At 46.2% G+C, this 15,269-nt stretch overlaps 1 protein-coding gene across 2 annotated transcripts in view; it reads right to left on the reverse strand.

Moving 5' to 3' along the window:
• Positions 1 to 14,453, reverse strand: part of CTDSPL2 (CTD small phosphatase like 2) — a 42,875-nt gene extending 28,422 nt beyond the window's left edge. For both annotated transcript variants that reach the window (XM_068410286.1, XM_068410285.1), the window contains exon 1: positions 14,312 to 14,453. The gene's annotated coding sequence lies outside the window, so the exon portion shown is untranslated. The remainder of the gene's footprint in view (positions 1 to 14,311) is intronic.
• Between the last annotated feature and the right edge of the window lie 816 nt (positions 14,454 to 15,269).

Genomic DNA, 15,269 nt, shown 5'->3' on the forward strand with positions numbered 1-15,269 from the left:
ATGCAATATAACACCCAGGTCTTTCCCAGGCAGATCGGACAGATGCTACAAATCCTCACCAGACCTCACAGAACACTGTGCTCTCCCCAGCGCTGCAGAAGGGGGATGTACAGAGCTGGAGAGAGCTTGGGCGCCTACCTGGCCACCCTCCATGGCCCTGGGAGGGAGACCATGAGCTCCTCCTAAGAGGTGAGATGGTAAGAGGAGAAAAAAGGATGAAACTTGTGTCAGCCATGTGGGCATCCTCAACATTTTTTACACAATAGAGCTTCTGCTGCTATAGATTTATATTAACCACCTATTGTGGACACAGCCTGTGTCGATAGAATATGTTTTTTCTGCTGCCACAGTACATCTCCCTCCCAAATGACAGAAGGCAGCCAAAAAATGCTCCCTTCTCTCAGAGTAACAGTGCCCATACATTAGTTTTTGCCACCATGGAGCTGATGACCAGTGAGTATGAAAAATTCACACCGCAAAACAAAGCGTACTGGAAAATTTTGTGGCATATATCTGATTTTTACAACCACAATATTCTTCCCACATCACTTCCACAGAATTTCTTGAAACATTTCTTAGACAAAGCCAAGAAGGCTGTAATTTTTTTTACTTTTTTTTTTTTTTTTTTAGATTTTGAGCACGAGTGTCAAGGCATGCTGTTCATGTTGTAGATACAGATGGATACGTGACCAACACGCACAAAGCTATGAACTGCCACCAAATTTAACAGCTGTGGCAACTGATTCCTGGGTTTGAACTTGTGAGCTACCAGTGGCAGGCTCAGTGTCCCACCGCCAACGAGCTCAGACCATGCAGACCTCACTGCTGAGCAAATGTGCTCATTTCGTTCAAATATTTCTGACCATACAAGCTGGATCACAGTGGGCAGATCCACAGAAAGGGGAACCAAGAACAAATGTTTTCTTCAATTTCCTTTTAAACAAATCATACCAGTCATACTTCGTCAGCACATTTCATTACTGCGATGCGACCCAGATTTCGAGGATGAAGAAACATCCCAACGAGAAGACGTTTTCATTGAGCTGGCTGAAGTCCACTCACATGGTACTAGTGATGCTTTCAAGAAACCTAAGACCTTCTGCTAGTGCACAAAGAAGTCCAAGTCACCATGGGAAACGGACAAAAAGTTGATAAGCCTGTGCCTGGTGGGGAGAGAGAAACATGGGACAAATGGTAACCTGGTGTATTGATAGACCTGTCTGGACTCACAGCAGAGTCAAGGAAAATGACTTATCAACTCTTTCATCCAGACAGGCCCCAAAGCACTTCACAAACTTCAAGGAAATACTTTTTGTTAGTTCAGAGATGTTGAGACTTTTGCCCCTCAAAGACTCTTGGCCTTTCTTTAACCAACTTACTCTCCTTCCCTAGAAAATTACTGCAATTTCATGTTATTCCAGCTGATGTATTTAATAGTTTACAACATACTGTATTACTTGTCACTCTTCTCAAATCTTCAAGTGTAGCTTCTGCAACTGCCTCCTAGAGAGACAACGGTTAACTGGGAAACCATGATTCGAAGAAGTCTGGAAGCAGTGCTAGTATAGCGTAGGTAAAAGCAAAATAAAAAGACAATGATTCACAAAACCAGCAAAACACACAATATGTACTATTCAAATGTTGGTGCTTGCTTATGAAATCTGGGTAAATGTATAAAGAAACCACAAGTTCCACCAAAACAATAGCTAGCAAAGATAACTATCAAAGATGCAATGCAAATGGCACCTCTAAATTTTCCTTGTTTCTGAAAGCACCTTTTCCTCTCTATCTTTCAGGTTACTAAATCATTTCAATCTGAAATAAAACCATGCTCGAAAACCCTGGGCTTCAGTCCCCGTGTTTTAGCGGCGAATCCTCAGTACGTCTGCCTTGGGCTCACACACAGTCCTACGCTCCCAAAGCTTCAGCATCTCCCCTAAAAGAAACATTTTCTTAGAAAGATTTTGCCAAACAATGAAGGCAGCTTTTTATAATTGGCCTTAACAGAAAATAGATTTTCTGTTACTTTATTTTTCTGCTCTGGTAATCATATTTCTAGGCACCATTGTTTTGCCATTGCTTTGCTAGCGAGGCTTTGTTTTGATTATACTATATGCATTTGGAACTGAAAGTTTATTCCTTCCTGGCCAAGATATTTTTCTCTTTGCGACTGAGGGTACACGCTTCTAATTAATCCCATCTTTTCAGTTTGGGTCAGAATAATAACCAACAAAGAAAAATGGAGAGCTGCGTTAATCGTAGCAGAGGTAATCTCAGAGCAGAACCCCAAAATCTGCTGCTGAAGACACACAGTATTTACAGTGTCTGATGCTGCCAAGACAAGAATTCTCCATTAGTCATCTCCAGATACTGCGGAGCTCCCCAATAGCTGAGACGTTTTGAAATAAAAGTTTGCAGTGCTGGAGTTTTAGACGAGCGGACAACAAATTCCAGTAGAACCAGCACTGTTCCTGTTGGGGTTCTGGAAGGGACCAGCTGTCCTTAGACACATTAGGCTCTCCGGACATTTAATCCACGCTGCTAGGCACACAGGGAGCCTATTTTTGGAAGTCATCTCCCTCTTGTTACAGCCCATGGCATAGACAGGTTGCTAAACACTTCCTGAACGGAGCTTCCAGGATGTAGTTTGACCACAAAAAAAAGCGTAATGAGTTCCTTTTTTTAATCATTCGTCTCATCCATATTAGTTATCTTTTTAATTAAAAAAAAAATAAATAAGATTAATAAGCCCAAGTAAGTCTGTGCTGGACTATGGAAGCCACGGAGTAACTCCTGGGTTTGTTATGAGAAGCCAATAATTCTTGCAAGGCCTCCACAGACAAGAGAGCTGCATTTTGCTTAACTTCACCAGAAAACCTAACCTTGCTCTGCTTCACCTTAATCCTCCTGTGAGATCAGAACCACAATCACATATATTCCACAGGACTTTGTCAAGTTGCTATCTTTTAAAAGGCTAGATAAGGTTTTTGGCTGCTCCTTTGGCCTTAAAAATAGCAGAGTATTTTTACTGTAGGATAAAAACTCTTTAAATGATACTATGATTCTTATTGCCCTGGGAAACATTTTTCCTTGGGGCACTATATGGCTTCAAAACCTTGAAAAATAGTTTAAACTGTCCTCTCTACCTTGTAAGGGGCTGCTTTATGTTCTTCTTGCACCTGGCTTTCCTGATTTACAAATAAAAAAATCAACCAACTCTGTTATTAAAAATGGGGAAAATGCCATCACAGTCAGGATTTTTATCAGTCACTGTCCATACAAATTTTAAACTAAACATTTTCCATTACATATACACGCTGATTTAAACCCGACTCTTTCATAGCCCATTCTGGCCTGTTTCTTGCATGGAAAACTTCATTCTAATAAACTGCAGTCTCTGAAATTAATTTGCTGATTTGTACATGTACGTGAGTTAAAACTGATATGAAAATAAATGGTTGTACATGTACTTAAGTTAAAACCGATATGAAAATAAGTTTTAATGTAACCCACAAATTAGTAAAGCTGCTAGGTTTTTACATATAACCCTAAAAACATAATATTGAGACATTATGAACTTCAATCTCATTCAGTTTCAAAAACTTAACTGAAATGAGTTTCAGGGACCTGTCTGATCCCATCACAATGAGGCTACTTTACACATTTTGTTTTCTTTCAGTAACTTATTTTTTCATATTTTATTTTGAATGAAAAGTCCACAAGAAAAAACAAATCTCACTGGCTATTCAGTGGAAAGCTATAGGAAGTTTCTGGTCAATATTCCAATAATATAAAGTATAATAAGTACAAGTTACCAACAGCAACAAAAGTCCTCTAAGCCAAAACTGATCTGCATACACACTATAATGTTTCCATTCTTCTTTGATTCTACGTTGAATTTCACTTATTTATTTCACAAGCTAATTGCCTCCAATTTGGTCTAACATATCTCTGCCACTTTAAAATCACAGAATCATAGAGATGTAATTAAATAATAACTTTATGGCTGTAAAGTAGCAGATACGGCTCTGTAAACAAGCAGGGAATTGCTCTGTTAGGTGAGGAGATGGCGTGTGTCTAGGGCCCGCCTTGGGAACGCGTGAGAAGGCAGGAGCTATACAACTATCAGTGCCACCGTTACTGATGCCGTGTGCTCTGGGTTTACGTTCTTAAGAAAAACCACGCAAAGCCAGCTAGCATCTTAGTATGCCTGAAACCTGAGAGACTCCGAGCCCGAGCAAAGGGAGCTGTGCATCTGTATCACGGGGCATGGACTCATGTGCTACACGAGTAAATGTGAATGGACTAGAGGCGGCTGAAGCCCACTCCTCTCCACACTCGGCCCATAGATCTGCAGCTGTATGTTTTAAAATAGAGAAATCTGCAAGCACAAGAAGTGCTAATATCACCTGTGAGCTTACACGGCTGTTGGACTTTTTTCCCAATGACACCCAGTACAAGGAGCAAACCTAGCCCTCTCCATCAGGAACCCCCCAGAGCAAGCACTGGCCACACCATGTTCCACAGCAACGCAAGTCTTCCTCACAGTGGTTAAGTTATTACATCACAAAGCAGTCACAGAGAATCTTCCAGATACTGAGGAGACCTAATTTAACTTAAATACCAAACAAATACTTGGAAGCAAGCTAACTGTCACCTTTGTGCCTTCAATATACATGACAGAGCACACAATGCTGCTCACTAGAAGTGCCGAAGAAACAATTTAGCGAAATCATGGAAGAGTATTCTTGATATTTATAAACGTTTTAATGCAATTAGAAGGAAAGCTTTCTGATTTCTGTACCTTCTCCCTCTACACCCCTTCCAGCTCAGCAGGTACTTTTCCATTGTGCATTATGACCAAGGTGGGGGTGCAGGAGGAGAGGGAAAAGCATGCTACAGTTCAGTGATGTTTTCTCCGACAGTACAGTCAATTTAAGGAGCTATTCATTCCTCCCCTCGCTGTGCCGTTCGCTGCCTTTCAGCATGTAGTTGCAAGACATCAGTTTTTGTGGAGCAGCTGCCACGGGGAGCTCCAGCCTCCCCTTCTCCGGCACAGCTCCCTCTCACCCGCACGACAGAGTTTGCTGCTCTGACAGGCTGTGGCTCCGTGACAGCCTAAAGCCAACCTAAGCGCCGTCATACCCTCCCTGAGGCAGCGCTGGCTCTCAGCTAACCCTCCGTTTGGCCATATTGTTAGGCCAGCTTAGTAAACTGAAATGTTTCAACACAGAATCACAGGACCAAGGGGTGGAATAAAAACATACAACTGCTGGCAGGGGAAAGGACAGCTCCAGCAGTAAACCAGCAAGCCCAGGGCACGGGGTTAAAGCACTGTACCATGATCACCCATGTGTAACTACATATAACACACCCGTTTAGCTGTCAGTGTGCTCGCTGGCACAGTCACGCGTGGTATCGATGGCACAGCGCTGTCCTGGATGGTGCTCAGGAACAGCCTGAAGCAACACAGGGGAGAGGGCCCTTCCCTGCAGGCAGGGCAGAGGAGGTCACCCTGGTTTGGAGGAAGACAGTTTAGCTGGGAGGATGCAACCTGTGTCACATTGCTTGCTCTCGAGGGCAAGGAGCACACGCTGGCCCATTTCACTGACTGCTCAGTGGGACTGTAGCAGCCAAGAGACTCTTCTAAGCTGCTGTGGAACCACAGCCCCAGCTGCTCCAGTGTCAACCGTCAGGCTGGGGTTTTTTGTTGATGTGATCACTGAAACTATTCATGTTTAAAATTTTCCTTTTATTTTAACGAAGACTATCTCATCAAAAATTTTTAAAGCAATAGTATTTTGTTATGGGTTTCATTTGCTTATTGTACTCTTTGAAGGGCTGTAACATTGATAAGCCTTTTCTATTACAGTTGATTTTTTTACAGTCTGGTTTCCAGAGGAAAATAAGGCTTATACAATTGCACTGTCCATAACTGTCTGCGTGTCTGTCTGTCCTTCCCTGGCAAACGCAGAACCCACTGACCAACATCAACCCAATTTCACAGCGGGAGAGAAATTTCACACAAATTAACTTCCTACAAGTTTTCTGAAAATCAAAAGCTACATAGGTAAGACGTCTGTCTTACCCTTTAGCAGGCCCAATAAGCAAAAGACAGCCACAGCCCAGCCCTGACCCCACATCCACTCCAGCTACATGCAGACACACTCCACCTTCTCTCCTTTCCTAGCCCACCTCCAAAAAAAAATGTTCAGCTCCCCAGCAGAGACAGGGCAGTGAATGAACAACCATGTGTTCTGCTTCCAGCTCAGCCAGCAAGCAAAGCCAGCGATGCCAGGAGGGAGAGCAAACAGGAGGTCCTCTGACTGGTGGGGTTACTCAAAATACTGCAGAGAGTCTGGAGGTATTACAGGAGATGAGAGGGCTGGAAGGCACAAAGAGTATGAGCCTGTGGGAAAACAGACCTTACCAATTCTGCTGTTGAAGAAACAAACATGTAACATGGATTAGTTTAGCTTGTGCTCATAATTAACTCATTAAGAAGAATCCTCATTTATGACACAATACGACAATAAAATAACTCAGAAATAGAGTTTGGAGAAAACACTAGGCACATCATTCACGTAAATGGTTAACACATTTTGTCCCTGAGCACTACAGTGGATCAAAACTCCTACAGAGTAATATTTAAAAACCTGCACATTAAAGCAGGGAAAAAAAAAAAATCATTCTCTCTTCATCCTTTCAGTATCATATATGTTATAAAACAGAACTTAGTTTTTTAAACTCTCTTTGAACACGGAGGATAAACAAAGTCTAGCCAGATTAGTTTCAACAATCATCTATTGCAAACTGAGTTAATTCAGCAGACGTCGTGCAGAAGCAGATGAGGAGCATCCACGCAGCTACAGGGGAAAGAGCAGAGCTAAGCTATGAACTCAAGTAACAGGTGAAAAAGCATCCGCTTATTCAGAAAACTCTGTACAGATTTTATGTGATTTGCTTCTATCCTCTGATGGCTGACTGAAGCTCTTAACCTTCTTTTACAGCCTTTTCACATCAGATTGGTCCCTTCTGTCAGCTGCTGTGTGCTTCTCGCTCCTTTCACAAGGAGCTTAACACAAGGCTCCATGTTGTTTAACATAAACCTGCACCAGTTTTTTTCGCTTGGATCTAGTGTGAGCTTTTGAAACAAATCTTCTCATCACCCCATTTATAACGCCTCGGTTCACAGCACAAAGCAGTCTCAGAGCACACCAACCAGAGTCCTCTGACTGAAACGAAACTGGAAGATACACTTCAGCCACTAAAGGACACAGGACCAGACCGAGCTAAACCCCCCAGAAACGCAACCACCACAGGCATCAAGTCCTCAGCACCGACATTCTACAGGTCTGCTCCTAGTGCATGCGATTTGACAACACCAGTGAAGACCGACAACACTCTGAGTTAGCTGATATAACAGTAGTGGGTTTATCAGCACAGTTACTTTAGTTTAAAAATAAAACTAAACCATCAAACAAACAAGCAAACAAAAGCCCCTTACCCAAGGAATTCTGACAAAATATCATCTATCTGCAAACGCAGGCACAGAGCCTTTCCCATTCCCAGCAACAAAGTCAATGGCACGCTAACAGCTACGCATACTCCTCCGACCTTACAGCACCTAAATTAAAGGGAACAGAAAATACATAAAGAAGAGAAAGAGCAAAGAGCAATCTTCTTGAAATCACTTCTTAATTTGGAAAGCATGGACCACTGATGACAAATGTTTATTTTCTCATCTTAAACTATTCTATGGTTTGGAACCCTATTATCTTAATTGACTCAGGACATTTTTATACTAACTACTAATCTTGGAGACTGAACATTATCAAAGATTTTCCAGGTATATAATGAACCAAGCTACTATCAAAAGAGAATTATCTTCAAATAAGTCCAGCAGGGCAATTAAGCATGACACCTCTTCACCTGAAACTATCCATACAGCCCCTTTTTCCAACTGAGCTCTCAAAGACTTTCTCTTCAGAGTGCTAGTAAGCTTTCTAGTCCCTAAGCAACACAAAACTAAGGAAATCTAAATCCAGTAATTACAGTTGTTTAAGAATATTACTTTAGCTACCTTCAAGTCTTTGGAAGTTTCTTCCAAATCTACATTTTTACAAACATAAATTAGAAATATCAAGATTACACTAACTTACTTGTTTTCTTCTTCAATATTCATTGGTTCTGTCTTGATAAGCAAAATAAACAAGCTTTTCCAAGCATATTTAAATTCATTTAATTACAACTGCTTGGTCTTGACAAGAGTTTAAGGTGTCAAATAAATTGAGCTAGGTAATTCAATCAAATAGGCTATATTTAAGTCTAGTATACACAAAGCCCACAAGTACCTTTAATGTTCTTGTAGATATTTCTGCTATTTATAAATTACCTCCTTTACTTCTTGTATACTTTTTCCTCTCCCTGAAAACAAACCTTAGAACCTCAGTTCATACTCTGCTTTTCTTTGGCAAACACAGAAACAACATAACTGTTTCCCATGTAACTACTAATAACTAGCTTTATCTTATCCTCTTTATTTCCTAACTTCTGACAGACATTCTTCTTCATCGTTTCTCACCCGGGCACACAGATACACGCCCCAGACACAGGACTGCAGCACAAGCAGTGTGTCAGGGTTAGACACATTTTCAAAAGAGAATGAACTCAGCCCTCACCTATAGGATTTATCTCCCTCCCAGGTGATGGATTTGAATCAGGTGACCAGGCATCCCAGGACAGCCCAAAGGCATTATTTCATATAAAACGAAGCCTGCTGCAGCTAAACGAGCTCCCCTAGGATAGGAAAATGAGAGAAGGTCCTGGGAAAAGGAGAAAAGAGAAGTAACTCAGGGAGTGTTATCTCATACGAAAAGGGTATTGGAAAATGAAGCAAGGACAAAGGAGACTATAGAACCTAGGTGTTACCTCGTCAGCCCACTCCTTCCTGAAAGGGTGAGTACTTCAAAAACACTAGCTATGAGGTGTAAACTCCAGAAGAGCAAGCCTAGAGGAAGCCACAATGGATGAAGCACGATTCTACCACAGAAGGTAAGAAATAAATATACCTGTATTAGACTCTCTGCTCCAGCACCTTCAGCCCCTGTGTACTGAGCATAAGATAGTGAGTACCCTTGAAACTCTAAAGGAAATCTGTGTTAGACTGTGTCTAAACCAGAAACTTTCCCAGTATGATACTACCTGTTAAAAAAGTGAAAAGAAGGGGAAAATACTATTTTTCCCTAGTCAAACACAGCCAGGGTAACAAGTCTCCTAGCAAGCACAAATGCAACTTGGGCTGGCAAGAGCAACCCCTTTATACAGGGGTTTTACACTAACTAGGCTGGTGTTGCTGGGCCAGCGAAGTCCTTGTGGTACAGCCTAATCCTCAGATTGAATTACCTACCTGCCTCTAATTAGCACCTCCTAAAATACAAGGTGAACCAAAGCAATCATGTTTTAGAATGGGCTAAAGTAAATTGAGTCATGATTTAGACTGAATCAGTGCAGCTAAAGCTGAACTGCTTAGAACAACTGCTCTGATTTGATCTGAGTTCCTGTGAATTTGTTAACTTAAACTAGCTATTCCTAAACACGGCCTAAGTAAGGACAGGTTCCTTTTCTTTCCTATAGGCTTCAAGGATGCTACCATGCCCTACAGTATCACCTTCCTAGCCTTGCTCTGCTGGTAATGACGCTCCTGCTGTGTTGCCACTGTGTGTGTTTATACATATAAAATAATTTATTTATAGGTAAATTCTAATCTAAATGTTTCAGTCTTACATTTTTTCACTCCTACTTACACTTGGTACATTGGCAATGAATAGTAGGATCGATTTTTGAGCATTGTGCTACTTTAAGTAAGTATGCACAGCTTATTTTCCAGATGCTGTGGAGTTAACAGCTTCTTTTAGTTAAACTTATTTTCATGATAACGTTATATGTAATATCTGTTGTATCAGTGTAACTATGAATTCAAAACTGCTTTATGCCTTCTAACTAGACTCCTTGCCCAACAAAAAAAGTTCTGAATTCAGACAGGAGTTAGGACTGTTAGGGGTAACTTCAGTTTCTATCACTTCTTTCACAGGCAACTCCAGCATCCCCATCACTCAGGGGACAGAGCATCATCGTTAGATCTAACACAACAGACAGGTGGCTTCCTAAATGCTGGCTTTAGGGTTATTTTCAGCTAGATGCACAGAAATCTGATTGATGGGGCTGGACTCGTAAAACTTTCCCTACAGGGAGCTGTATTTTTTGTGTCACAATACAGCAGAGATCAATGTGGCCGCTGAGTTAATCCCGTCCACCAGCAGCTGCACGTTTCCTTCCCCTTGGCTTGTCCACAGATCCCAGCATTACCATAAATACTAACCCATCAGATGGGGAAACTGAGGCAACAAAGGACGCCTGTCAGATCACACATGTGACAGTGCTGGCAAAGGTCAAAATACACTGCAGGCTGACACTCATTTTCTTAGACCAGACTGTCCTGACAAGTGTTTTCCTTGGCTCATGAAGTACAACGGAAGAACTTATTTTCTGTAGTTAAGAGGACCTTAATCAAAGTAATTACTGCAAGTGATCTGATTGAGAAGTGATCTATTTAGAAAAAGTTAAGACTGACAGCTGGGAAGCTACTATCCAACCCCTGATCGCTTTACACGTGGATGATTTCACACTTAATTTTTCAAGTGCTGTTGAAAATGTCTTCACCTGTGAGTGTAATATTTATTTTTCTAAAATACTAAACGATGGCCATCCAGGCAACTCGACATGTAACCAGCATGTTGTACTGGCTTTCAAGCACCTCGGTGTACGTGAGTTTATTCTCCGAGCAATCAGAAGAGAGACACTGCACTGCAACGAGCACTGCACTTCAGCAAATTAACCTGTGTTTAAAGTACTCCAGAGGGCCTGACGCTGTCAAAATCCCTGCCGGAGATAGCTACTCTTTTTAAACAAGCTTGTAAAGAGCTTACTGTTCCCTTACAGGATCAGAGCAGCATGATTCAATTTAAATAGTCTGCCCCCTAAAAACTGTAATCCATTATGAATTTGATTAATCAACTATGCACTTATGGTGCATATTTGCATTTTCTGAAGACTTAACTGGGATGTATAAACATCAAATGAACTTTTTCATATACAATAGATGAAAAACCATCTTCCATTTAAAATTTACAAGAGATTGGTGCCAACACTTCAGTGGTAATGTAAGCTGCCAGCAAATGAAAGAATTTCATTCAGACTTAGTCCTTTACTTTCTGGGCTAATAAGAGTAAGAACCATCATATCTGATCTACTCACAGTAATGAATCAGAAAGGCACTTGTCGGAGAGGAATGCTCCGGAGAAAGTACAGAGTAAGGATGCACTCCCAGGGGGGCAGGGGGGGAACACGACAACAGCGTTTAAATCTGGGATAATCCTAATAGTCCTACGCTGAATTATCAAAGTCCAAAAACCATGATACATGGGAATTAGCTCCCCTAGGGAGCCCAGGCTGAAAACACAGGGATGGGGAAGAACTTGTACAGGGTTTGACTAGAGAAAAGCTGCAAACCCATAAACTGGAAGAGGCAATTTCAGAGTTAGACAACTACACTGGCTTCAGCTGTGATCTTGAAATTATCATGATGATGTTCTGGAGCTTCCAGTTATTCCTTGAAAAGGGCAAGAAGTCTCAAGCCTCTGTCAGAGTACACATATGTCTACAAATGTACATTAATTTTAAATTTCTGCCAAACTCCGGTCCTACTCGATACATCCTGCTTTTACAGACTCACAGAGTGGGTGAGCTTGGAAGGGAACTCTGGAGGTCATCTTGTCCAACCCCCTGCTCAAGCTTTTCTTGCAGTTCAGTCTGACTTTCAGTATTGGTTCTTAAAAAATGTGCAAGTACTCCAAGTTATTACCCCACTTACACCTATGAAAAAGTTTACTCCATGGGAATTAAATATTTGCACAGCAAACCATCAGAAGAGAAAACGTGACGCTTAAAGTCTTCTGCAAACGTTATTTTTGTTGGTGTCAACCTCAGCAGCATTACAAGTGATTGAAGAAAATAAAAGCCAATACAGTATGGAAAAACTTTGTAAGATGAACACTAAGTTTCCTTTTGAAGGCAGTAGACTTTTTTTTTTAACTGTTTAATCCTATTCAGCCTGCAATAGTGTCACGTCAGTGTGCTGGGGAATCGACACAGTGGAAGGAAGTTATCAACACTTGTGGTGGAAGCCTGAAGATGGAAAATTACCTTTAAATTATGAAAATGTACATATAGCTCCAGCATATGTGGAATGTTTACATCTTTACAAAAATGGTCTAACCGTACCATTAAATCTCTGGGACAGATTGACAAGAGAATTTTTTCTTTAGTGAAAGAACTTTCTCAGATGAAACAGGAATGTCAGCTTCAGTGCATACTCCACTGACTGGAATGGGATCAAGTCTTAACTAAGTTCCACACAATGTTTTCAGGGGAAAAGTGGAGAATGTTTTATGGAATTTAAGTCGAGATTTGGCTTGCATCCTAGAACATATATCTTGTTATGAAAACTGCTGAAACACTTTTAAGTGGGCAAACCACAAGTGTCCTTGGAGCTATCCAGTCGACTGGAAGTCACACAGGCAAAACCTCCTAAAGCAGAAAAGCTTGAAATGGGAAGGGGGGGTGAGGGAGGGGCCAATAATCTTGGAAGCATATCTGTTACACAGAACTGTTCGCTTGTGCCTACAGCGTGAAGTAGTTACAACTTGTTTTCTGCTATTGTCACAGATCCAATACGTTACTCTAGCTAAATCATCATCTCTTCCTGCCTCAGTTCATCCATGTGTAAACCTGGTTCACTAACTCTTACCTTAATGTGTCATGGGGCTTAATTAATAACACTTAGGTCTTTTAAGCCCTCTACAAACATTAACTACTTCTTGTAACAACTCTCCGAGGTATTATTATCCCCATTTTACTGATGGAGAAATGGCAAAAGAGGTTGTGACTTGCCCAAAGGCAACAGAGTAATAGTTATACTTAGAGATCCTCTTCATGGACTACTGTATTGTAACAGTGGAAACTTATCATGAAAGGCAAAGTCAATAATTACCATCTCAAAATTAGTTTAAAAGCACACCACAAGCAACTGGAAAACTAAAACCCCGACCAGAAATAATAGGCTTGGGATCAGAACAAGTGCTACCATCATCATCCCAGGCACATCTAGGCTAGAGCTCACCAAAACAGTCACAAAGAAATAATAAAACCTGACCTCTCAGGTGCTCCTAAGTAGCATAAAACTGAGCAACAGGCTTGTACAGTACTCTTCAGTAACACAGAAGTGAGCAGATAATCGATGCGGTATGCAGCACGCTCATATCTCATGCTGCCTTCCCGGTATTGACAGGGAATGCCAATAACGGCTTTAGACAGCGGTTGTCCTGCCCGTTACCGGCCGGTACAGCACGGCCGCCTTCCCCCCCCTCCTGCCGCCACCAGTGACAGCACACAAAGTTGGTGTTCTCCCCTCTGCCCAGCCGCGCTGACATCCTTCGCGGCAGCCCTCCGCCGCCCGGGACCCCTGCCCGGGCAGCCCGCGGCGTCGCGCCGGTGCCCGGCACCCGCCGGGGAGGCAGCGGGGCGGCAGCCTCCCGCCGTCCCCCCTCCCGGGGCCGGTGACAGGCACGTCCAGCGCTGCCGCCCCGGCGCGGCGACAAGAGCCAGCAACAGGCGCGTCCTGCGCGGCACTCCGCGGGAGCCAGCGCCGGGCACGGCCCGCCCGTGTGTAGCCGGGGCTGGGACGCAGCCCGCAGAGCTACGCCCCCTGAGCCGGCCCGGGACGCGCCCCCGCCGCCCGCCACCGCCCCCCGGCGCGCACAGCGCAGCCCCCGCGGCGCCCACCGCCCCCCGGGGCGCGGGACGGGACGGGGCGGGCGGAGGAGACTCACCGCAGGCCTCGGCCTAGAGGGGGAGGCGGGGGGTGTCAACGCGGGGGTGACAGCCGCGCCGCCCGCTCCTCCGGGGGCAGGGGGCTGGCCCGGGAGGGCTGCGCCCCCGCTCCGGCGCGGCCGGGGCTGGCTGGCCTCCGCGGCCGGCGAGGGGAGGTGAGCGGGGACGGACGGGGTGTCTCCGCACGCAGCGGGGCGCGGAGCCCGGCGGGCGGGCGGCCGGGTACGCGAGGCGCAGGGGCCCGCTGCGGGGCAGGCCCTGAGGGGAGGCTCCCGCCGGTCACTCCCGAACGGCCACCCCTTGCCTTCCCACCTGATCCCGGGCTGGGACCCCGCGCTGGCTGAGCCGCCGCGTCGGTTACCTGCGGGTGCGGGGGTGCCGGGGAGGCGGGCCCCCGGTGTCCGGGTCCCCGGCGGCCGGCCGGGCCGGGCCAGGCCGGGCGCGCGCCGCTGTGTTTACACCGCCACCGGGGCTCCGCGCTCCGCAGCCGCTCAGCAGCCAGTCGCCATTTCCCGCCTACCGACCTGCTACACCGCACGGAGGGACCCGGATGGGGAGAGGGGCCGCCGCGCAGGCGCAGCCCGGCCGGGGGAGGGGGGCCAGGGGACGGCGGCGCCGGGGCAGGCCGGGAAGGAGGGAAGCCGGGGCCTGGCGCGGGGAGCGGCGCCCCGAGGCGGCGGGCGGAGAGCGACGGGCCGCGGCGCAGCGGGGGGTGCGGGAGAGGGCCCGGCCGCCGCTTCCCCGGGCCGCGAGCCGCCGCCGAGGGCGGGAGGCTGCGCCTCGGGCGCCGGGGCCGAGGGTGCCTCGCGCGGAGGAGGCAGCGGCCGCCTCGCGCGCTTGGCGCCGGGCCGAGCCGACCGCCGGCCCGCCGCGCCCTGAGGTGAGGGGAGGCGAGGGGCGAGCGGTGAGGGGGGCGCGGGCGGTGCGGGGTCCCGCCGCGCCCTGAGGGGAGGGCAGCTGTGAGGTGAGGTGAGGCGGGGGGCGGCCGAGGTCCCGCCGCGCCCTGAGGGGGGGTGAGGGGGGAACCCGCCGCTGGCGGCCCTGATCGAGGGGTGCGGGGCTGCAGGAGCGCTCGCTCCCGGGCCGGGTGGCGGCGGCCCCCGGGAGCGCCGGGACGGGCCGGCAGCGAGCCGCAGGGCGGGGGGGATGTGAGGGCGCCCGGGCTGGCCGGCCGCGGTCCGGCTCGGTTCTCCCCCCGCGGAGGAGGCGGGCGCGCCGGGGAAGCCGCTGCGGCCGGGAGTGCTTCCCGGCGGAGCGGGGGGCGGTTGCGGGCGGGAGTAGCGTTTTCCTGCGCTCCCCGGGGGAGGAAGCTGCGCGGC

This window comes from Nyctibius grandis, chromosome 11 (genome assembly GCF_013368605.1).
Source record: "Nyctibius grandis isolate bNycGra1 chromosome 11, bNycGra1.pri, whole genome shotgun sequence".
Lineage (NCBI taxonomy): Eukaryota > Metazoa > Chordata > Aves > Nyctibiiformes > Nyctibiidae > Nyctibius > Nyctibius grandis.